This window comes from Apis mellifera, linkage group LG13 (assembly GCF_003254395.2).
Source record: "Apis mellifera strain DH4 linkage group LG13, Amel_HAv3.1, whole genome shotgun sequence".
In the NCBI taxonomy this organism is placed as follows: domain Eukaryota; kingdom Metazoa; phylum Arthropoda; class Insecta; order Hymenoptera; family Apidae; genus Apis; species Apis mellifera.
In genome coordinates this window covers 1,821,856-1,849,563 of record NC_037650.1, presented here as the reverse complement: position 1 = coordinate 1,849,563, position 27,708 = coordinate 1,821,856, and the positions used below count along the sequence as shown (strand labels likewise).

General features: G+C 20.3%; 2 long non-coding RNA genes across 3 annotated transcripts in view; one reads left to right on the top strand and one right to left on the bottom strand.

The window, feature by feature from the left end:
• Positions 1 to 27,708, top strand: part of LOC113219197 — a 48,626-nt gene that overhangs the window by 9,963 nt on the left and 10,955 nt on the right. The window lies entirely within an intron of this gene.
• Positions 476 to 26,834, bottom strand: LOC102656149. The gene is made up of 3 exons (XR_412358.3): positions 26,766 to 26,834; positions 25,413 to 25,503; positions 476 to 1,092 (listed from the first exon to the last, which is right to left on the bottom strand). It is a non-coding gene; the product is annotated as an uncharacterized LOC102656149 (long non-coding RNA).

The following is a 27,708-nucleotide window of genomic DNA, read 5'->3' as shown; positions in this document are numbered from 1 at the left end:
TCTTCATCAACTATCAATCTATCTTTTGTAACTTCATTATAGTAATTATCTTTATGTTTTTTTTATTTTCTTCAATATTATATTATAATATTGAATAATATTCTTTTTTTTTCTTGTGTATTAAATAATACATTAAATAATATATTAGTAAGTAATATATAATATATTATATGTTATAACATATTTTTTAATAATTCTTATTCGCAAATCATCTTCATTATTATATCGTATAATAAATTTTTTAAATAGTTTCATATGAGAAAAATCTAATGGATTCAAATTTAGAGATATAGCTGACATGTATAAATGCTAAAAATGTATTGATGTTACGTCGTGCATAAACCACATTATATACTATATTATATTAATTATATTATATTATACTATAATTATATTATATTAATTTATATTATATTATTTAAACTGATATTATATCTAATTGTTATATCTGAAATGATTTATATAAAAATATCAATTCATTTTATAAAAGTGCTGCATAAACTTTTTCAATTGTTAGAAAAATTGCAATCTTATTAACTTCTTATCCAATATAAATTATTATTCTGCCAATTATACATTTATCAAAAATTATCTTTGATTTCTTTTCATTATAGATTTTCATTTTGTCAATGTTTGAATTAGATAATTTTTTTTATCATCATTTCATATATCAGTTTCATTACTATTAATGGATTCCATATTCTTTCATCTATCATATTTTGTTTCACTGCCAATATATACTGCAAATATATACAATAATATATAATATTTTCAATTCTCTTTTCATACTTCACAAGAAAGGGATACCAAATTATGAAAAGTTCTATAAAGCCTGTATTATATTATGTTCAATATTTGCTACATTAAATACAAGTGCGTCACGTGAAGCTTGCGCCAATATCAAGTCTTACATCATGTCATCATGATGTGCCTCTGTCTAATATAGCAATATCAATGGGAGGTAATATGACGTCATGTCTTCTTTTTAGAATAGCATACTTTTCTTGTGTCAACTCTGGTCAGGATGTACAATTGCTCACTGTAGTGGTCGCGATATCTACGGGTAATTTTTGAGCCATCAGACGAATGATCCTGAAAGGAATATTGAAATGATGTTAAATTTTGATTTCGATAAAGTAAAAATCTAATTTTTTTTTTTCATTTTTCATATAAATGAAAAAATTGAGAAAAAATGTTTAATAATATTATGTTCGATGAAATACTTCAATACTTGATCTTACAGAAATTTTTCAAACTTGTTATTCAATTGAATCTAATTAGATATTATTTTTATTCTATTAATTCTTTTTATTCTATTTATTCTATTATTCTATTTATTCCATTTCTTTATTATATACCATTAGGATATAACGTTTTTATTTACAATTTCTTCATTTATAAATATATTTGCGAATTTAAAGTTTGATGTTGTTGATATTTTCATGCATGTGTTTTCATTGATCAACCTATAGAAAAACTGTAATCCTTTCTATTATAGTCCTGCCTATATTATTCCTAAATAATTTCAGAATAAGATCTCTTTTTTCTATTTCTTAATTTTAAATCATGGATTAAACAATTGAATTTAACAATAACTTTATTTGTCATTACACTCATAATAATATAACATTTCATTTCTTAGGATTTCATCTAATAAAATATTTCTTTTAAATAAAATATTCCTGGAGAATGTATTTGTATTTTGTATTTTTTTGATAAATGATAATTTTTAAATATTTCGATATATGATAGATATAGTTAATAAATGTCATGAGTTCAGGCAATTAAGAATGCATCTGATTCGAACTTATATTTTTCTGGATGCCAATTTATCAATAATGTACTTTTTTTTTTAATATTTAATTTTCTCAATTAATTGATTCGTTTTTTATTTTTCTGATACTAATTTTATCTTTATTTCTTAAAATATTATTTTCTTTACGGCAGGATATCCTTTTATATTCTATTATTTATATCTTATTATCTCTTTCAATAAAATAAAATTAAATTAAAAATTTTTCATTTCATTTCTCTGTACTATATACAAAAAAAAAAAAAAAAGAAAGAAAAACCGATTATAAATAATATTTTTTTTAGATTATGAAATTGTTAATCAAACAAATACAGAATTGTTAATATTAGTTGAAAGAAGTAAACTAACATATAATAATAGGAAAGATCATATAAAGATATAAGAATAAGAAAGATCAAAATGCGTGAATAAACTAATGACTGTCAGAAATAAACAGAAATATATTACAGAAAATCATAGTAATAGCTTTGTAATATTAAAATTATTGATATAAAATAAACTTCGAGCGGCAAAGGTATACCCCTATGGATTTACTGAATTAGATATCATATATATATATATATATATAAATATATATATAAAATTGAACAAACTTTATATATCAAAGAAAATACATATGTATATTATTAAAAAAACATTTTCCATGATTTATTTATCTATAAACATTTATTTATTGTATTATATATAATATTTGAAATTACGTATCCAAATATTTTTAATATCTAATCAAAATTTTCGATCGAATAATCGATTTTCTTATTTCGTGTATCGCGAATCGCGTTGACCATAATGTGTTACATTGTAATCTTTAAATACTCGCAACAATATATTAGATTAGTTAAAAAATAATTACAACATTTTTTTCTGTGTAAATAAAATAAAAAATTTTATTTTATATACGTAAAATATTATCCATTTTATTCGATTATGTTTTTAATTCGATTTACATTCGATTTACATGTGTCACGTGATCAAGCCAATAACAAACATCGTATTGTGTGATTTTATCTAATGTTATCTAAAGCACTGGCAATGTGAATAATGTAATATCGTGTATTTTAGATAAAAAAAACGTATAGAAAAAAACTAGAAAAGTTAGTATATCTGTCTGGTAATCTTAATTGATGATGTACAATTGTTCATTGTAATCTATAGAGTAGTAGTGATCTAGATCTAGATCATTAGTGATTTATCATCATATCTAGATTACTTAAGTCGTCAGATAAATGCTTGTTGTTCAAAAAAATATTGAAATGACATTAAGTTTTGATTCGATAACAAAACAATAATTTCTCGATTTTCATACAAATGAGAAAAACTGAGACTGAAATTTAATATGAAATAATGTTTAATAATAATATAATGTAGTTATATAATTTATGTATATTCGATAAAGTGTAATTATTTAAATAAGAAATAAGTTAAAGTCTTGATATTTGATTATTTCTTAAAAATTTCTCAAAACAAGAATTTTATTTATTTTTTTTCATCATCCTATTTGCATTCAAAAATTAGGGTAAAATTTAGGAAATGAATTTATGCTCAATGTAAAGTTTTTTTAGTGAGATTTTTGTTTAAAATCTGAATTTTCTAGAATTCAAACAGAGCGTACGATTTTCAAATAAGAAATTTGAGTTACGAATGTAACTTCTTTTCTTTTGTATGAAAACATTTATTACTATACAAGATATCAGAATATATTCTAAAATATTGTGAAATGAATTATTATGCATGGTATGTATGATTGTTTTATACATATATTATGATATATTTCTATTAATTTATGGCATAATTTGATATATTTCTCTTAAGTACACTCCCGGACAAAATGATAGCACATGTGTGCTATCTTTAATTTCTCGAAAGTGATTTAAAATTTTCCAAAGGTAATTAATGTAACATGAATGTGACGATGCACGAAGAAGGAATCTATTAGTAAATAGGATTATATTCGGTAGGATTTGTAATATACAGAAGAAATGTAAATATACAGGAGACGAAATGATAGCACAATCATCGAAATTTAATTACAATATATATATATATATATATATATATATATATATATATATATATATATATATACAATTTTCGAAATTTTACTAATAGTAAAATTTTGTTTGTTTAACTCCAGGATCCGCGTAATTTTCGATTCACTTAATTTCTTCCCACGGCCCATGTTGAGACAAACATACAGAATGAGAACTTCGATATTAATTGCTTGGAAGATTATGCGGTATTGAATATTAACAATATAAACTCTAAGTGTGCTATCATTTCGCCTCCTGTATATTTACATTTCTTCTGCATAGTATGAATCTTACCGAATATAATCCTGTTTACTAATAGATGCCTTCTCCGTGCATCGTAACATTCATGTTACATTAATTATCTTTGGAAAATTTTAAATCACTTTCGAGAAATTAAAGCACACATATGCTATTATTTTGTCCGGAAGTGTAGGATTCATCGTTCATTGTGACTCTATCTAAGTCATTTATGATAGAACGTATGTTATATACTTCTAAGAAATCCTCTGAAAAGAATGATTTGTTGATTATGGATTTAATATTGCACTTGAAAAGTAATCAGTAGAAAGAAAAATTAATACATTTCTTCAATGAAGCAATCAAGACCTTAGCTTTGATCTCATCTCAAGCATTTGTTCGTCTTTTCATTTCAAATTCACTTCAAATTTGAAATTCTCCTAGAATAAAAATCCATTAAAACGTAGAGATTTCGCCACAAGCAATCCAAGTGATATGCTTATATTCAGGAACGCGGACAAAAGAGAATTCGGACATGAATTATTAACAGGTCAATTCATAGAATTGATATTGAATGCATAGAATTCAAAACCATGAATTTTTAAAATTGTATATCTATAAATTTCTAAAATAATAGAATTCATCTAAAGCATGAATTTTTAAATTTGAATTATTATTTATACTATTTAAAACAGCGGCAATCTGTATTTGATTCTGGTGTTCTATTATTCTTAAAAATTATTAATGGGAAATTCATCAGTGATATTTTCGTTTCTTTCAATCCAAGTGATATGCTTATATTCAGGAACGCAGACAAAAGAGAATTCGGACATGAATTATTAACAGGTCAATTCATAGAATTGATATTGAATGCACAGAATTCAAAACCATGAATTTTTAAAATTGTATATCTATAAATTTCTAAAATAATAGAATTCATCTAAAGCATGAATTTTTAAATTTGAATTATTATTTATACTATTTATAACAGCGGCAATCTATATTTGATTCTGGTGTTCTATTATTTTTAAAAATTATTAATGGAAAATTCATTAGTGATATTTTCTTTCAATCCAAGTGATTTGCTTATATTCAGGAACGCGGATAAAAGAGAATTCGGACATGAATTATTAACAGGTCAATTCATAGAATTGATATTGAATGCATAGAATTCAAAACCATGAATTTTTAAAATTGTATATCTATAAATTTCTAAAATAATAGAATTCATCTAAAGCATGAATTTTTAAATTTGAATTATTATTTATACTATTTATAACAGCGGCAATCTATATTTGATTCTGGTGTTCTATTATTCTTAAAAATTATTAATGGGAAATTCATCAGTGATATTTTCGTTTCTTTCAATCCAAGTGATATGCTTATATTCAGGAACGCAGACAAAAGAGAATTCGGACATGAATTATTAACAGGTCAATTCATAGAATTGATATTGAATGCACAGAATTCAAAACCATGAATTTTTAAAATTGTATATCTATAAATTTCTAAAATAATAGAATTCATCTAAAGCATGAATTTTTAAATTTGAATTATTATTTATACTATTTATAACAGCGGCAATCTATATTTGATTCTGGTGTTCTATTATTCTTAAAAATTATTAATGGAAAATTCATTAGTGATATTTTCTTTCAATCCAAGTGATTTGCTTATATTCAGGAACGCGGATAAAAGAGAATTCGGACATAAATTATTAACAGGTCAATTCATAGAATTGATATTGAATGCATAGAATTCAAAACCATTTCTATGAATTTCTAAAATTCATAAAATTCATTTAAAGCATGAATTTCTAAATTTGGATTATTATTTATATTATTTATAAAAGCGGCAATCTGTATTTGATTCTGATGTTCTATTATTCTTAAAAATTATTAATGGAAAATTCATCAGTGATATTTTCGTTTCTTTTAATCCAAGTGATATGTTTATATTCAGAAACGCGAACAAAAGAGAATTCGGACATAAATTATTAACAGGTCAATTCATAGAATTGATATTGAATGCATAGAATTCAAAACCATGAATTTCTAAAATTCATAGAATTCATTTAAAGCATGAATTTCTAAATTTGGATTATTATTTATATTATTTATAAAAGCGGCAATCTGTATTTGATTCTGATGTTCTATTATTCTTAAAAATTATTAATGGAAAATTCATCAGTGATATTTTCGTTTCTTTCAATCCAAGTAATATGTTTATATTCAGAAACGCGAACAAAAGAGAATTCGGACATAAATTATTAACAGGTCAATTCATAGAATTGATATTGAATGCATAGAATTCAAAACCATGAATTTCTAAAATTCATAGAATTCATTTAAAGTATGAATTTCTAAATTTGGATTATTATTTATACTATTTATAAAAGCGGCAATCTGTATTTGATTCTGATGTTCTATTATTCTTAAAAATTATTAATGGAAAATTCATCAGTGATATTTTCGTTTCTTTCATTCCAAGTGATATCTTTCTTATATTTAGGAATGCGGACAAAAGAGAATTCGGACATAAATTATTAACAGGTCAATTCATAGAATTGATATTGAATTCATAGAATTTAAAAATATGAATTTCTAAAATTCATAGAATTCATCTAAAGCATGAATTTCTAAATTTGGATTATTATTTATACTATTTATAAAAGCGGTAATCTGTATTTGATTCTAGTATTCCATTATTCTTAAAAATTATTAATGGAAAATTCATCAGTGATCATATTTTCATTGCAGTTTCCATTACATTCTGTTAGATACGCTGGGTTCTCTTCTTCCTAATAATTATTTTAAAATTGATAATGCTATTTGGAAACTATTAACTTCGATAGAGCTTCGCTTTATCAGTAATTAATCTTAAAAGAAAGGATGTTCGCAGACGCGAGTTTTTTCGGAAGAAGAGTTCTTTGAAGATCATTGAATCTATTTGATTCTGATTTTAGATCAGAATTGATCTTATATATTTTTTGTTTGCATCGAAATACAATTTGCATTTTGTATGTTTCTTTTTAAATTTATAATTTGTTCTCCAATCCTTTTTTGCGTAAACTAACAAGACAAATAGAAAAGAAAAAAGAGGAGAAGGAACGTTTTTATTTGAAATAATAAAGCAACTGTAAAATATACATGCACTATTGCATCGCAGAAAAAAATATGATTATTAATAGATAATAAATAGATGATATATTGAACCATTCAATTTTTTTTTATTTATATTTATTTATATTTATTTTATATATTTTTTTTTCATAATTGTTTTATGCACTCTAATTTTTCCTCTCATTCCAAACAATTTTTCTATATTTCTCACATCTCATGCTAGCACACGAAATATTTTTGCACAAAAATATTCAACAAAAATAACAATATTGTTTTCTTAGTACTTTATTATACAAATTCAATGAATTAAAAATCAATGTAACGAGTTTCGCTATCAATTCTCAGATTTCACATCAAAATTTGACATCAAGTGTCAAATTTCTTTTAAAAATCATTCTATGATGCTGCAAATATTGAATCTGAGCCAATAGATATAAAATGATGTAAAATTTTATTAATTTGAACACTGAAACTTAACAATCGAACTAATTCATTTCTAGCTATGAAATATTCATCTAGAAACAGATTTTTATGTTGAGGCATAATTATTGTAGAACTTAACATTCGCTCAGGCAAATATTTATGTGTTTTCATTTTCTATTATCACATTCAAAATTTTTCTAATTCTCTATTAATTATTCATATATCATCCAGTGGAATTTTTGGAAATCTGATTTAATAATTCTTTGAATGAATAATCCGATGAAATTTGAACGAAGAAAAATCCAAGAAAAATTTGATCATTTCTTTTCAACTTAAATAATAGAGATACAAAACCAATTATATTTATTTATTTATAATTCTCATCAGTATTCTAAGGTAATGATAATAATGTGCAATCAAACGAATCGGCAAAGAAAACTTTTAATAATAATAATCGAACTCGTATGAAATATAAATTGGAAGCTAAATTAAAAGATACGATAATTTATTGAAGATTGATCAAAGAAATAATTAACAAAAGAATAAATATGACTGAAACAAAATGGATTCAAATCAGAATGCAAATATGATCATGAAGTAAAATCAAATATGAACAGAATTTAAGCATGAATCTTCTAACAAATCAGGAAAAAAAAATGTAATAATTTTTAAATTATTTTAATTAATGTAATAATAAATAATTATTTTAACTAATAAAATTCATATTTTATTTTTATGTTGAAAATATGTTGGCCACTTAGATATACATAATATAATATATAATCGAACAAAAATTAAGTTTGAAAAATGACATTCAAATAATATTTTTTTTTTTTATATCAATTGTTGGAAACAATTCTGTCTGGAACTCTGAAATTGAATGATTTCTTAGAATATTTCTCGACGAATAACTTCTTTCAGTTTTTGTTGAAGTTTATATATTGTAATAAATACATTGCAGAATTATGCGTGAATATTATATTTTATAAAAAAAACATGAATCATAAAATAATCAAAATAGGAAAAAAATATAAGAAATTAAAGAAATATAATAAAATATAAAAGAAAACTAAAAATAAAACCAGAATTGCCAGACAATTATCTATTGTTCACTGTTGAAAAAAATCTCACGAAAGGAATTTAATCTAATTCGTTAAAGTGGAATGCTTGCTTTCATACGTATTTTGCTATTTGTTAACATGGATATACATATTAATCTAATTATGTAATAGAAAAAAGATTTAAAAATGTATGTTACAACATGACTTTATAATTGAAAATAATTACTTTATAATTGAATATTTTATTTATATAGAATTTTTCTATTCAAAATTTTGAATATTCAAGACAAATTTTCTGTCATACTAAACACATGGTTCAAAGCCAAAATTGATCTCTTATTCCAGTCTTATGAAACTTCTTTTTAATGAACAATAACAATTGTTTCTCAATTTCTTTTAAGCGAATTTAAATGAATTTTTATAGGAAAAGAATACATGATAATATATTATCTCTACTGCCACTACGTTAAAACTATGTTAGGTGACTAGGCTTTCACCAAAACCAAGCATTATATCGTATCATGTGATGTATTCTATATATTATACAGTGGCACTGAGGATAATATGACGTCACGTATTCTCTTGTGAAAATTCATTGGAGTGAAATTGAGACATCTGTCTCTCTCATTATCATCAATTAAATTTTTATTTTAAATTTGAATTTATTAGAATTTTTCATACATCCAGCACCAAATGCATTTTTCAAATCAAAATTTTCATTTTCGAACTTTCAAAATCATTTTTTGCATTGAATGGACTATTATTTTTTTCTTTTTTTCTTAAAAATACATAATCGATATAAAAAAAGTCACATAGCAAAATTTAAGTCATCATATATTGCTCTTTGTTTTTACTTTGATTATTATTGTTGACAAAGTGTTAACAAAAAAACAAAATGTATTATCATAAATATAAAAATCAGTTTAAAAATTTTCACATTTATCATGGGAATATTATATTCCCTAATTTTCATAAATTATGTTTGAATAACGCAATAATTCTTTAACAAATTTAACAATTGTTATGATAAATAGTAAAGATTTTGCTTAACATACTTATTTATCTATTGACAATACTTTTATTAGTTGTACATTTACAAAATGAAGTAAATTTTTTTGTAATTTTGTTAATTAAATTTTGTAATTCACTTGTTTGAATTTTGTGTTCAATATAAACAATTTTTGTTACGAATTGTCTCTGTTATAAATAAATCTAAGGAGTTTGATTAAGAAATTAAATTTATCATTTTGGAATCATGTAAAACATGTGTGATGTTACAATTAAAACAAAATCCAGCATATAATTTCTTTTGATCTTTTTTTATTTAAAAGATTTAGGATCAAAAGAATAGATTTATTTTTAAAATTTATTATTTATTTTTTCAATTATCCATTAATTTTAGATAAATAAAAAACTCATATTTGTAGATAATGAATTATATTATTGTATTATTTATGTTATCATAATCTTAACAATTTTATCTGTCAAATAAATTCTACACGAGATTTATTAAAAAATTCATGATGATATATTAAAAAATTTTTATAAAACATTTTTTATTGTAATATCTTGATTAATATTTATATAGAGAAAATATATTTTCAGAAAACAAAATATTAAATGAGGTTATCTTAACATATAATACATAAATAGCATTAATAAGGAAAGATAATTAAAAAAGGAACTTTTACTTTAATTTTAAATTATCTTTATTTTACTTTCTAAAAAAATATATATATAGATATACAAACAAAAAATTTATTTATTATCGAAAATTATGGATTTCTTGAAATTTTTTATTTTTTACTATCATCTAATTGATGATAAGAACTGCGTTATATCGATTCATGGAATATTTAGAATTTTTATAAAAAGTTTTATAAAAAGTATAAAAAGTAGATAGTTAATAATAGTTAAAAATAGTTTCATAAAAAGTAGAAAATATACGAATAAAAAGGAATAAAATAATACGGAATAAAATAACGTTATCTACAAAATCAAATTGAATTAATTGAAGATGCTCATGATTTTTTTTATGAATATGTCTAATTTTTTTTTTCAATTAAACCATTTTCAAGATTTTATTGTTTGTGAAAGAAAAAAAGAAAGGAGTATATATGTTTTTATTATCATTTCAGTTTTTGGATTGTTGCCTAGGATGTCATTGTTTTTTTCGTTATTTTTCATTTTTTGAAGTTTAAAATTTGGAAAAAATCATATTATATCGAATCAGCGTTAAATAGAATTTTACTATAATTTGCTGCAATAATGACACAAAAATCATGATTTTATAGAAAACAGTGAAATATTTTTTAGAACGCAAAAAACATATTAAAATTCTAAAATGGAAGTTCTTTCAAAGTTTACTCTAATAAAAACTTTAGCAATGAAAAGTAAAAAGAAAGTGAAAAAAAATGATCGTTTCCATAAAACAAGAAAATTGTAGTTTTTGAATTGTTATTATTATAACAAATGAACGATAAAATGTGTATGAAATGTGAAAAAAAAAAAAAAGAAAAATTTTTATTTTCTGAATTAATATTATAACATCAAATTTCTAAATTATTATAATTATTGTAATATTATTATATTATATTATAATATTATATTATAATATTATTATATGAATATAAATTATTGTAAAATTCAAGAAATATTTGTCAATGATTTGTATCTTTTGTCAGAAAAAAGAAGTTATATTTTATATGATATACAAAGAATTGTGGATTTATTATAAACTAGAATGCAACAAAAATGCAAATAATGATTGTAATATGTTGAAAAAAAAAATATACTTTAAATTGTTTTCATACTTAGAACATGATAAAAATGATATCATTTATGATAAAATAAATAAATATTAATTATAATATAAAATCAAGGCAAATAATTATAATAAATGTTGAAACAATTATAATCCATGATATATCAATGATAAATTTGATAAAATTGTAATAAAAAAAGATGATGAAATATATTCTCTCTAAAAAAAAAAATATAATTGTTGATAAATGAATATATCATTTATAATATAATTATCATATAATTTTAATTATTTGTAATGATTATCTGTAATGATGAAATATTTGATATTATATTAATAATCCAATAATATCCATAAGTAATAATAATAATCATTACAGTAAAATGTGCAATTAAAACAAATTCTAAATACTTTTTATTTATATTAAAATATATAAAAATATTAATAATCATATCACTTGAATATTAATTTTAATTTTAATAATTCAAATTAAAAAAAATTTATTATTGATTGATAAAAAAAATATAAGTATATAAGGATAAAGATATAAAACAATAAGAACTGATTAATCGAATAATATATAATTTCAATATTTTATAAATACACAATGTTTTTATTTATTACAAAAGCTATTAAATTATGGAATATATAAAGTTGTCAATAATTGTTATGATATGATTATATGATGTTCCATATATAAAAAATATTTTTTAATGAAATTCAAATTGTATTGCTATATCTATAGGTGTTTTTATTGTGAAGTTAATTAAAAAACATCTTCAATGAATTTTGATTTTTTTTCAACAACTTTTTATAATTACCAGAATGATGAAACTCTTAGTATGAAGAAGATTTAATGTGAAGATAGATATTAGTATATGAAGAAATTTATTGACAATAAATATGGAGCAGTAATAAACAATATAACATATTCAAGAAACTTCTGATTAGAAGTTAAAACAAAGACTTGCATAACCATAAAATACAAATTTTAACAATTTATCAAATTAATATTAAATGGATATTAAATGGAAGTTACAGAGGATATAGAATAATAAGATGTGAATAAGAGATATCAAATTTCTACCATTTGATGAAAAAATCACAAATATTGATTCATTTTGACATCGATGTGAAATACTATCGAAAAATTAAACTATTAAAAAAGTCTATTACAATTTCAAAAATATTTCAAGTGATGATTACTATATTTTACATAAATTTAAATCCAACGACAAAATAACTTTTGACTTTTCATTTGAAAAAATATTTTTTTAAAATGAAGAAGATATTTCTTACATATTAAAATAATCATTTCTTATATCAAAAATTTTATCATCCATGGAATAAATATATGGAAAGCAGAAAGATAAATAAAAAATTCATTTATTATTTTATGTCTTCATTATGGATAATATATTATGAATAATATGGTAATTTATCAAATAATTTATTAAAAAAAGAATATTTGCTAATGTCATCTGTAAGCAAATTTCCATAATTGACTAATAAAATTTCCAAGATGTTATCATTCTAGAATATTTGCAACAAGCATTTGCCGCAGAAATGAATTTCACCAATGGAAACAATGAAAATAATATTAATCAACTATATATTGAAAGATATCTGTGATCTTGAAAATTTTTTCAAGTTCAGTATCAATTATTATTAATTTCATAAATTTATAACTATGTTCTAATATTCTATCTACACGGATGATAACAATAATCTTTTATACTTCATTTCCACGAATGGCAACCGCATTTCATTAGTCTTGACAATGAGATGTACTATTTTCTTTATACGAAGCAATAATTAAAATTTAAAATAATATATATTATTGAAGTTCAAAACATATGAAAAAAATGTTATATAACATGTGGATGTTGACAATATATACAAACGAAGAAACTATGATTTACAACAAAGTATTGGAAGTCAGCATTGAAGATTTGAGAAACAATATTTTCTTTTTATCATGGATTTGTCTGATATTCATTTCCTTCTGAAAGCTACAAAAGTATAAATTCTCATAGCTTCAAAAACAGCTTTCTTAATAGCAATAGTTTTATTTAACCACTAAAGATACATATATTTGAAACATAAGAAAACTCCATTTATTCCAGACATATTCCGAAAATTGTCATTTATTATATTAACAAATTTATTATTTAATAAATAAATAGAAAGCAGAAAGATATATAAGAAATTCATCTATTATTGTTCATATTTTATTTATGAATATATCAAATTTATCAAATATTTGAAGATAGAAAATATTTCTATATAAAATACAAATTATGCTGATAGAAAAAGTTATTAAAAAACAAAAGAATCTTGTTCTATGTGTGAAAATATGCACTATAATTTATTATTTAAATAAATAAAAATTTTATTATTGAATAAATAAAATTCTTATTAATCAACTTTTTTATATTATATTTATTTTTTTATTGACAAAATGTTTCTTGAATCAGCAATTCAAATTTAAGTAAGAAAAAATTTTACGATAATAAATTTGGTAACAAAAAGCATTTTTTCTTAAGGAAATATATTATATAATATTAATATAAAATCCGGAAGAAGTCAATATAACATTGTAGTAGTTAACAATGACAGAACTCAAAAAATTTCAAATTTACTTTTATCAAATATAAAGCTTAATATTATGTTTCTATTTTTATATAAATTTATCAAAAATATAATAAAAGTTTATCATAATAGTTAATTAATAAAAAATTAAAATAAAATTAAATTGTATATAATAATTAATAAAACTTATATTTAATATTTTAAAGAAGAGACTTTTTAAAATTTATTTTGAATTGTGTCATAATGTCACAAGCATTGATATTAATAAATAAATAACCAAATTTAAAAATTTATAAATTTTGAAAATGTATAATAATATGTTCGCGATCAATAAATAATATACCATATGATTAATAAGAAACAATTCGATAATATATATCTGAAATTCAAACAAGCACATTAAGTTCGTTATTCATTTAATATATTCGAAAACGATGACGCGTTATAAAGATTTTCTATTTTATATGATATTTTCTTTTGTGCACATTCGATATCGTTCATAGTTGGAAAAAAATTCTGCTGGAAAGAGTACTGATCAGAAGAAGAATATTCGATCAAAATGAGAGAGAATATATATTTTCATCATTTATTATGCATTTTTGTTTCTAATGTATTTGTCAACAACACATAGTAATCAGATTATATAACAAAGAAGGATAATAAATCTATTGAAAATGATAAGATGTAACTTTTTATATGACTTCGTAATTGAAAATAATTACATTTTATTTGTATAATAAAATTTTTCTATTTATTTCGATTTTGAATTCGAATAGAAGGATTCTAGAAGAAAATTTCTAGCCTAATGTATCATATCATATCAAAAAACATGATTTTTAAGAATATTAAAAGTAGGAGTAAACAATCCTCGCAAAGGATTCTTGGCTTCTGTGCGGTCTCGCGAGACTTCTTTTTATGAACAATATAAATATTATTGAAAATATTCACAAATCTATTTTGAATGTCATTACTATTTTATAATTATTTTTTTTTATTTAAAACCAATATCTGCCATCAGGAACTTCTTTCAATTTTTAATTCGATTTGTATTAATAGTTCAACATAAGATCAATATCGATATAATTATAATTATTGTTCATTAGAATACAATATTGTATAGCAAATTTCTGCATGAAAAGAATACGTGATGTCAGATTATATTATTGTTGCAGTAAACAGTAATACGATACGATATTGGTAGAAATCTAATCACCTGATGTATCTCTCTATAATCTAGCAGTGGTGGTGGAAATAATGTGATGTCATGTATTTTTTTATTATAGAAAATTATTATAGATGATTGAGTTATTTTTAATGATAGAAAGGTATATTTGTGTCCGGTAATTTTAGCATTAATAATTTATAAATGAGCGGAGGAGAAGAATTATGAGAATTAGAGAAGTATGAGATATTAATATTCGATATTTGATATTTAATTGAATATGCTTGTACATGATTACAAGATTTTCAAAAATTGTGAAAATAAGGAGAGATAGATGTTTAAATAGGCAAAAATATATTTTCATGTACATTAACTTAATTTTTCTTCTATATTTTTTTTTATATTGTTTGTTTTTAATCAAATCCTTTTTGATACCATTTTTATTTTCTTCTTATTATAAAGTATTCTTTTTTTATTATAAAGTAACTAAAGCAAAATATTTTTTTTTGTTAATTTCTCTCTTCATTTTTTAAAATATAATTGTTTTTATCGTTATTTTTTTTTTTATTTTAATCTAATCTTATCTTTTGTATTTTCCCTTCTTTTTTCATTCATTTTTTGTTTTTCTTTTTTCTCTTTTCTTATTTTGTGCTATGATTTTTTCCTTCCAAGAGTTTAATTGGTTTAATCTTTAACTGGTTTTCCGATTCTCATTATCAATCAATTCTCATTATCATAATCAATTATAATTCTCCTTTTTATTACTCCTATTATTATTTATAACAATTTCCGATTTCAATGAAAAATGTTTTGTAATTATTTAATTTCATTTGAATAAAACTTTTTGTTTTTTGATTAAAAAAACTTTTATACGAAAAAATTACTATAGTACTATATTATTTTTAAATTTTTTTCCTGTGATATAATGGTTTAAATAATCATTTAAATAAAAGTTTTTGTCTTTTGATTAAAAGAAATTTTACATAAAAAAATTAAACACTATATTATTATTAAATTCTTTATTTTTTTTTATGTAATATAATTATTTAATGTTATTTGAATGAAAGTTTTTATCTGTGATTGAAAAAAGTTTTACATGAAAAAATTAAATACTACATTATTATTAAATTTTTTTCTTGTAATGTTTAATACATTTAAAAAATTTTCTTTTTTTAATTAAAAAAAATTTTACATAAAAAAATTAAACACTACATTAAATTTTTTTTATTAATTGTTTAATATTTGAATAAAAATTATTATTTTTTAATTAAAAGAAGTTCTACATAAAAAAATTAAACACCATATTATCATTATTAAATTTTTTCCTTGTAATTGTTTATCATTCGAATAAAAGTTTTTGTCTTTTGATTAAAAGATTTACATAAAAAAATTAAATATCACATTATTAAATTTTTTCTTTATTAATTGTTTAATATTATTTTTTAATTAAATTTTTTAATTATTTTTTAATAAAAATTATTAATTAAAAGAAGTTCTACATAAAAAAATTAAACACCATATTATTATTATTAAATTTTTTCTTTATAATTCTTTATCATTCGAATAAAAATTGTCTTTTGATTAAAAGAAATTTTACATAAAAATATTAAACACTATATTATTATTAATTTCTTTATTTTTTTCATGTAATATAATTATTTAATATTATTTGAATGAAAGTTTTTATCTATGATTGAAAAAAGTTTTACATAAAAAAATTAAATACTACATTATTACTAAATTTTTTCCTTGTAATGTAATGGTTTAATACATTTAAAAATTTTTCTTTTTTAATTAAAAGAAATTTTACATAAAAAAATTAAACACCACATTAAATTTTTTTTATTGTTTAATATCATTTTTTAATTAATTTTTTTAATTATTTTTTAATAAAAATAATTAATTAAAAAAAGTTTTACATAAAAAAATTGAACACCATATTATTATTATTAAATTTTTTCTTTATAATTCTTTATCATTCGAATAACAATTGTCTTTCAATTAAAAAAAGTTTTACATAAAAAAATTGAACATCACATTATTAAATTTTTTCTTTATTAATTGTTTCATATTATTTTAATAAAAATTATTTTTTAATTCAAAGACGTTCTACATAAAAAAATTAAACACCACATTATTATTATTAAATTTTTTCCTTGTAATAACAAATGTTTATCATTCGAATAAAAATTTTTGTCTTTTGATTAAAAGAAGTTTTACATAAAAAAATTAAACACCACATTATTAAATTTTTTCTTTATTAATTGTTTATTATTATTTTAATAAAAATTATCTTTTAATTAAAAAAAGTTTTACATAAAAAAATTAAACACCACATTAATAAATTTTTTCTTTATTAATTGTTTAATATTATTTTAATAAAAATTATTTTTTAATTCAAAAAAGTTCTACATAAAAAAATTAAACACCACATTATTATTATTAAATTTTTTCCTTGTAATAACAGATGTTTATCATTCGAATAAAAATTTTTGTCTTTTGATTAAAAAAAGTTTTACATAAAAAAATTAAACACCACATTATTAAATTTTTTTCTTTATTAATTGTTTAATATCATTTCAAAAAAAATTATCTTTTAATTAAAAGAAGTTTTACATAAAAAAATTAAACACCACATTATTAAATTTTTTTTTTATTAATTGTTTATTATTATTTTAATAAAAATTATTATCTTTTAATTAAAAAAAGATTAAAATCTTTTAATTAAATGAAGTTTTACATAAAAAAATTGAACGCCACATTATTATTATTAAATTTTTTCCTTGTAATGATTGAAATAAAGCAATGTTAGATCTTTTAGAAGAGAAGAATGCGATGAAAACTTTAAATTATCATTTCAATTATTTCTTACATGATTTTTATTTTTCTTCGATAAGTACTGCTGCATGACAATTAGTAGTTGACAAAGTTGGGCGACATTCTTGAACTTTATCTTGGAATTTCACGATATAATAATTTTATAGATAATATTATAATGCATATATAATATCGTATTGAATTTATTTTTTGTTATATATATATTCTTTCAATAATTTCTACGTTATCCACTAAAATGGAGATTTGATATCCTATAAATATCTAAACAGATGTTTTCCCTTATCGAATCTTGTCGAAGAGTATTTAACCACGAAACTCCACTATTATTTTCTAACGCGGAGATTTTAATTTACAAAATATATTAGTAATAATAGGATTTTAAATGATCTTTACATTCAATCTTTTAGCTATTAAGCACAACTCTATTTTTCATATTATCCGAATTTTTTTTTTCTTATTTTTGAACTTGTTTCCATGAATTGAATGAATTGATCATGAATTGTTTCAAAGCAAAATTTAGATAGATTTAGAACATATTGTTTAATTATGAAATTAAAAATTTTTTTGCAATAAAATATATGATATTAACTATAGATAAAACGAAACACAATCATATAGCAAACTACTAAAGCGTGAATGTAACTGTTTTATATGTTATCAATTTAAAAATTCGATTAATATCTTTAAAAAAAACATTATTCCAAGAGTTTTCCGGATAAATTTTGTATCAAAATGTTAATAAACATTAAAGAATTTTGAAATTATTACTATTAATAATATTGTATAGGAGAAAAAAAGTTAATTTGTGGGATTGCATGGATCAAAAATCGAAGCTGAATCTTATATTCAGGAAGTTTCTGTGTAACTTTCTAAATATTTAATGCAATGATTTACAATTATTTTTAAAACTATTTAAACATATTTTTATAAGTTATTCTTCATCTGATTGAATATTGTATGAATATTGTATTGAATATTGAATATAACATATATTATTATAAATATATGTATATATTTGTTTTTCATAAAAAATATATAAATACATAATGTAACATTATTTTTATAAATTTTGAATTTTTATAACTCTTATAAGTAGAGAGTATTTCAGCTGTTGATCCAATTACATTGTATCTTGTGTTAAAAATTAATAATAATTATTGAATGAATTTTGACAATCATTATTTAATAAATTACAATATTCTATTTAATAAATTACACATTCATTTTCAATAAATAAATTTTTAACAAACAAATTTAGCTATGTATAGTCAATTCAACTGTTTTATATTATAATTAATATATATAATTAATATATATAATTAATATAATTAATATATTTAAATATTATTCGATATTGTTTAATTATAGTTTATGTACGTATATAGAAACAAAGGATATCATATTTTTCTTGATAGTTAAATTGAGAGATTTCTGATATCATGCATTTTAAGAATTGAAATACATTTTATTCTACATTATATCAAAATTGCATGATTGCATTTATTGATTGTCGTAATGTTAGTAAAACGAAGTTTTTAAACTAAAAGAAATTATTGAAAACCAATTAAATATACTTATTAATTATACTTTTTAATTATAACAAATTAATTTTAATTAAAAAATATTTGTTATAGAGTTATAATTATAGAATGTTATGGAATGTTTCCGTTGTAGAAAAGATTAATTAGAATTGTTTTGACAAAGCATGGCATATTCGCGTATTTTTATATAATAATAATAATACAGAATTATATTTCAATTTAGAATTCCGGCTATTTATATAAATCAAGCTTGTATGATATGTTCCATTATTGCTTTGCGATTCTTACTATCAGTATATCGATTCTCTAATATTTTATATTTTCTTATCTTTATCCGTGTTAATATGAATATAAATATACAATAATATAGAATCCACCCTTTTTTTAAAATGTGAGTGGGGAAAGCCATCATTATTTTAGATCTAATATAAATGTATCTAATATATCTAATATAAATTTACACATGTAATTGGTTACAGAGTTGTCGAATGAGCTACTATTCTTCTATTATTAAAAATTTCTTTGCAATGAATTTCTATAGGAAGAAAATACGTGACGTCACATTTATCCCCACTCTCGTCACATTAGGCACGCTTGTCCCGTGACGCGCTTGGTTTTGGCTTATTATGATATGCTTTTATTTAACGTAGCAGAAACGCCTATATTATATATTTATATTGCAAACTTATATCGCAACTTACCAAAATTATTAATACGTTTTTATATGCTTTTCAAATAATTTGTAAATTGCTTTTGATTCTTATTTTTATATATTGTACCATATTGTATTTAAATTCCATAAAAAGATATACGAAAATAATCAAGGATTATTAATTTGGAAATAAATATAAATTGTTCTTAACATTTTTAAATAAATATAAACAATCAAATAAAAAAATAAATAAATTTCTTTTCTCATTTCAAAATAAAGTTTTGAATAGTAATTCTTTTTTTTTTTTTGCCATACTTATATTACTTATACTTTTGTCATGGGCTGCAATTTTGTAAAAGACTTGTAAGAATTCTTTAATATTTGATATTTTGATTTGAAACAATGAATGATTTGATTGTTTCCAAATAAATAAATCTCTCATCTTAAAAAATATGATCAACTGAATATCAGCATTTGCTGCATAAATAAATCTTGAACAATTAATTATCAGAATATATAATGAATTTATGATTTAAAAAATGAATTATAGCAATTTACTATTTGGTCAATAATGAATTTGAAACAGACATAAATAAAAAATGATACTCTTAGTTAAAATAGAATTATTTGAGTATATATATTTATCAAAGAGATTATTAAAATTTTTACAAAAATTAATATAATACTTTTTATGCAATTTGTAATTAATATATAAAATGAAAAAATGCATTGTAAACTTATATTTCATTTTGTCAAAATTATTTAATTTTTTTCAGATAATTTGTTTTTATTTTTATCATGTTCTGAATTTCAAAATATTTAATATCATCTAATATATTTGATGATTGATTTCGATTTTAATTCTTGAAACAACAATATTCTCGGTTGTTTTCAATTAACAAGTCTTTTATCATAAAAATGAATATTTGAATATCATTGTTATATAAACAAAACTTGAACCATCAATTGTCAGATTACATTGTTAATTTGTGATTTAAAATAAAATTGTAATTTTCATGTAATTTATACAATAAGTAATATATATAGCGGAAAAAACATTTCTCTTAATATTTTTTTTTCTATTCACATTATAAATTTATATTTTATTTCACATTATAAATTTATATTTCAAATTATTAAACAGAATTATGAAGATTTCACAAAAATTAGCAGTATGCAATATAGTTTTCATGCAATTTTTAGGAAATATGTAATGGAAGAAATATTTTTTCAAATATTTTTTCGTTCCTAGCTTTTATTTTAATTTTATATATTTTTCAGATGATTTGTAAATTATTTTTATCATAATATAAATTATAATTATGATTAATTTTTTATTATACAGTAAAAAAAAAACATTTCCTGTATATATATTGCAAAATTTCATTTCATTTTGTAAAAATATTTTATATGTATTTGTAATAATTTATGAGTTGCTTGTATCATATTTTTATCACATTTTAAATCATAATCTAAATCTGTCCTGTAAATTTCAAAATATTCTATGTATAATAATTAATTGATTTTGAATTTAATCCTTGAAACAACAATATTCTTTCTTATTTTCAATTTTCAGTCTCTTAATCGTAAAAACGAATTCTTAAATATTATTACTGTATAATCAAACATGAATGATCAGCAAAAAATGTAATTACATTTTGATTAATCCAATAATGAATTTGGAATAAATATAAATTAGAGATGATGCACTTGTTTGGAATAGAATTACACGAGCTATATTTGTTGTTGAAATTATCAAATAGATTATTGAGAGTTTCAAAAATTAATAATTTGAAATATAATCTATTTCATGCAATTTGTATAATAAGCAATATATAGCGGAAAGAACATTTCTTCATGCTTACAATTACATTATTGCAAATTTACATTTCATTTTGTCAAAATTTGATTTTATATATTTTTAAATAATTTAGAAGTCTTATATTTTTATCACGTTTTAAATTTTAAATCTAATATTTAATACATGTGATGATTAATCGATCTTGATCAATTCTTGAAACAATATTCTTGTTTATTTTCAATTTCATAATAAACTTCTTATCATAAAAAACGAATATTTGAATATTATTGTAATATAGACAATTTGAATCTTGTCAGTTATTACATTATGTATTTATGATTTAAAATAAAATTAGTAACATTTCAAGTATATGTGTTTATCTATTGAAAAAAAAAATGCAATTAATTTTTAGTGAATTCAATAATAAATTTGGAAAAATAAATATAAATTAGAAACAGTACACTTGTTTGGATTAGAATTACGAACGGATATTCTTCAAATTATTGAGATTTTTGCAAAAATTTTCTTATTTGAAAATCTTCAAAATTATAAATAATTTATTTACATGAATAAAAGTTAATGTATTTTTTATTAAATAAAAATACAATAATTTCTAGTCAAAATCATTTAAATTTGCTATTTTAATTAATTAATAAATTTCAATTACATTGAATCAACAAATGATTTTGATAAAACTTGAAAGATGAAACTTAAGAATGCCTGCATTTTATTGCATAGAGTAAAATATAATGCATTGAATAATTTCTTCTTTCGTTAAAAAAAAAAAAAAAAATTACACCAACATAAACGTTAAAATAAAATGTGTGCGATTGCTTTCTTCGAGCAATCATCATTAATATTATCTTAATATTAGAAAGCTTTTTTCTTATATTCTTGTTACTTTTTTAAATTACTTTTTATAAGAAATTGCTATCGAAAAGTACACTATATATATATTTATTCTTCTCTACATTTATATCATTTTTTAATTTCTATATTTTTTTTCATAATTATTTATTTTATTTGATCAATTTAAATATCAATTTAAATATCAATTTTCTCTATATTGCGATCTAAATTTGAATATTAAGAAAAGAATATCTTTTTTTGCATCTTTCTTTAAAGCTCACTCATAGAGTGAAAGCTCGCAATATGATGGATGATTATAAACGATTTTTTCAACAATATATAAACCAAATATATATAAACCATATATAAAATATATATAAACCGATATATATAAACCAAATTTGGATAACTTCTTCCCCATCGTCGTTTTATAACTTCGTACATTAATATTATATTAATATATCAATTTCCTCATTATTAACTATTCCATATTCTCCTCGCTTTGTCTTATATTAAGGCTATGTAACTAGCAATTCGCAAATTTTTTAAAAGAGTTTTTTAAAAGAGAAAATAAAATAAAAGAATCACAATTCTCACGATATCTAATCATTTCTCGAATATCAATTAAGCTATAAACAAATTTAAGAAACATATCTCGAAAAAAATATATTTTGAATATAACATATTTTCTTTATCGATAAAAAATTATATCAAATTATATCATGAACAATGAATAAATAAATATAATATTTAATTTCGAGATGTATTGTTTAGACTAAATTCATGTTTGATCGACGAAATGTAGTTAATGCTAACTATCATCGCTCGACTAGATTGATTATCTAGTATTTTTGTTAATAACTCGTTAAGAAAACCATAGAAAAAATTTTTGCAAAATATTGTTTTATTTAATATTGCTTTGCTTTATATGATTATGAATATATAATTAATATATATATATATATAATAACTTGTATTCCCTCTAATCCTGCAAGAATTATAATAGAACAAATTAAGGATAGGAAGAGAAATCGTACATAGTGAATCTCCAATTATCCATTTTATACAACTGTAAATATATATCTGTACAATTATATGGATTTCTAATTTTTTTTTCTATTCTTCTTCAATACTTCAAGGAATGTAATGGGAAGACTTCAGAAGAGTTGCGAGTTATCCAGATTTAATATATTTCAAACCCAAACAATTTCCTCTCCTACTATTTGAATTTTTTCATTATTAACTATTCGATATTCTCTTACAATTTGCTTCGCATGACTAAATAATATACGTGTACATAATAATACGTATACGTAATAATATATTTCTTAATTTTTTCTTCTCCTTTACTTCATAGAATTGCTTAGTAGAATCGCGAATCGCGAATTGTCTAGTTTCCATCTAGAATTGTATGTTGATTTATTTCTTCTGTGGCTAATTTTAGTAAAAAGAGATTATATGTCAGAGTCACATTATTTTCATAACCATATTGCTATATTAAATATATGATATGCTTATTATAAATATATGCTTATTAAGCATATTATATCATATTATATGATATAATACTTGGTTTTGATTGAAAGTAGAGCAGCAACTAGTCATGTGAGATGAGCTAGTGCAAAAATAATAGAGATAATATGATGCTATGTATTCTTTTCACGCGGAAATTCGCAACAGAGAAATGCCATATTTAATAAAAAAAATAATATATTGTTTTCATTCAGCAACTCTAATTGGCATAACGGATTTTGTATAATAAATTAAGAAAATACAACTATAGTAATGAATTTATCCGGGTTATTATTGTAATATAATTTATATTTAAATAGAATTTGGATAAAGTAAAAAAGATAGAAATAATAAGATTGAAAATGTTTACTATGTTATGTTGTTCACAGTCATTGGTAAATTAATCATTTGATATTCAATATGGAAAAAGTTGCCAGAACTATATATATATCTATATATATATATTTTTTTTCTTTTTTTGATAAAAAATAGTTTATACATTCTTATGTTGTGAAAATTGCATAAAATATTATTATAGAAAAGATTTTTAATGTTATCCATTAAAATTCTACTAAAATCTTTCTTTTTCAAATTTAATGCCTACTTAATTTTGTAGCATTTTGTAAATCGGATTTAGATTTAGACACATTAGATATATATAATATCATTATATATATACTATATATATATTATATATACATATATATATATATATTAAACATAAAAATAATTTTTACTTTACCATATCAAATACAGATAGTGAATTTTGTTGTCGATAAATTAATTATTGATCATCACATCGTTTCTAATATAACTTAATAATAACTTATTTAAATAAAAAATTGAAAATTTGTAAATAAATCAATTTTTTGTTTAAATAAAATAATTATTATTTATTTATTATCAATAACTAATTTACCCACGTTAAATGTCCCATATTCATATCATTGTCAATTTAGAAAGAAAATAATTTACAAAGTAAATAAATAAATAAAATAAATTACAAAATAAATACATGAAAATGTTCTATATGTTTCCTTTTCTAGTCACTTTCATGGTGTTAGCGATCTTCTTTTTTTGGCTTTATGAATTGCCAATTATGATATCTGAAAATGAAATATAAGTAAAACATATTAATACAAATAAAATATAAAATAATTTAAAATATAATACATAAATAGCTTGAATAATTCGATTCTTGCATAAAAATAGCTTTTCATTTTTATGATTTTAATCAGAAATATTGAATTATATGAGAAATGTGAAATTTTTTCTTTTTATAAAATTAAAATTATATTTATCTTTAATATTAAATATATTTATCACTATTATTTATAACTTGTTCTCATCTTAATTTTAAATTTTTTGCTGATAGAAACTATTAGTTTTAAATAAAAGAATAAGTTAAAAATCTTTTTGAATTAAAAAATTTTTCATTTAAATATTTTTAATGCTTTTCGAAGTTTTAAAAAAAATAATCTGATAATTTTAAATAGCTCAAATATTTCGAAAAATATGAATGATATGAAAACTTATGTTTCAAACAAAATTTTATTATTAATAATTCTTTTATATATAAAAGTTATATATAAAAAATTGTGTGAAGGTCAATTTTAATTTTTTAAATAGAATATATAACTTATTATATTAGTTATTTATTATATTAGTATTACATTAGTATTATTTATTATATTATATTAGTATTATTAGTATTATTTATTATATTAGTATTTTAAAAAACAATTAATTACAAGAAATAACAAATTATTTATGTAAAATCTTCAGTTTAAGAAATGTTATTGAAGTTTATAAAACTTATCATACGACAAGGAGAATATGAATAATAGAATAAAAATAAATAATAGCAAATATAATATATTAAATATGTATAATATTTAAATATTCAAAATATATAATGGATATTGTATTCAATACAATTTTAAATATGTGATGAAAAATAATATTTAGAATATTTATTATGCCAGATATAATAGATGTTGTTGAAAGTTATATATCATAAGTGCCACGCCAAATTTGTATAGTCGATAACTTTGCTATTTTTGAGAAAAATCCATTTTAGAATTTTCAAGTTCAGATAAGTAATTTTAATTAGCTGATTATGTAATTTTAGAATTACAGATTTTTGATTCAATTGATAATTTTTTAGATGGTTTCTATCCACAAAAATTTTATCTTCAAAAAAAGTAAAAAATCAAGCAATTTGACTTTTTTCGTCGAATTGCATAGAAAGATGCAGAATAGGATAGACAAAAGATATTAAAAGCACGAAGTTTTTTTTATTCACTTTTTTGAAACAAAGATAGAAATTTTTGCAAAGGAAAATAAATAAAATAATATTTGAAATTACCTCAAGAATTTCCAGTTACGAATGATTCCATATTTTTGGGAAATTATTTCCATTAGAATGTAAGGAATTCTGAAATGAATTAAAATAAAGAAAAATTAAAATTTTTTATTTCAAAATATATATTTCATTTGTTAAATATAACTAGAATATTTATTCTAATTATTATTTCATATTATATTTATTTTTATCTAAAATATTTCTATCCAAAAAATAGGAAAGAATTAAAAGACTATAGTTATTAAATTTAATAAATTTAGAATTTCTTAAAATGTAGGAATAGCAAACGTGTAAGATTTGCAAATTATATAAATCTCAAATAATAGAAAATAACTTTGATTTCAAAATATTGTATAAATATAAATAAAATAAATTCTTTTATATAAATTGATCAAAACTTTTTTTGTCAATTGTTTACATTTACTAAAGACTCAATAATTGAATAAATAATAAATAAAAAATTTAATAGATAATAATAAAATTTTAAAAGATAGTTTATGCTTTTGTGCTATTATATTCTTTAAATTTATTATCAATACATCAAAACTTTTTATAGCTCTAGTAAAAATCATCAAATATATAAAGGAACAAAAATGGAATTAAAAAAAAAAAAATTCAAAACAATTACAATAATTTAATGAATAAGAAGATTGCTGGTTTTGTTATTGAAGTTAATTGTTTAAAAATATATAAAATATATATTAAATATATATATTTATTATATTTAAAATAAAAATTATTATAATAATTTATTATATTTAAAATATATACATATATATGCCAATTTTATGTATTATTTATTACGGTTCTGATTGGTCAAACTAAAAGAGAAATGTTTATTATACGCAGTTTTTATTTTTAGTGTGCTATTTGTCAATATTGGTCACACATATCATTCACTGCTGAAATCTCTGATGAAACAACAGAGAAAAGAAAATCTTTCGCT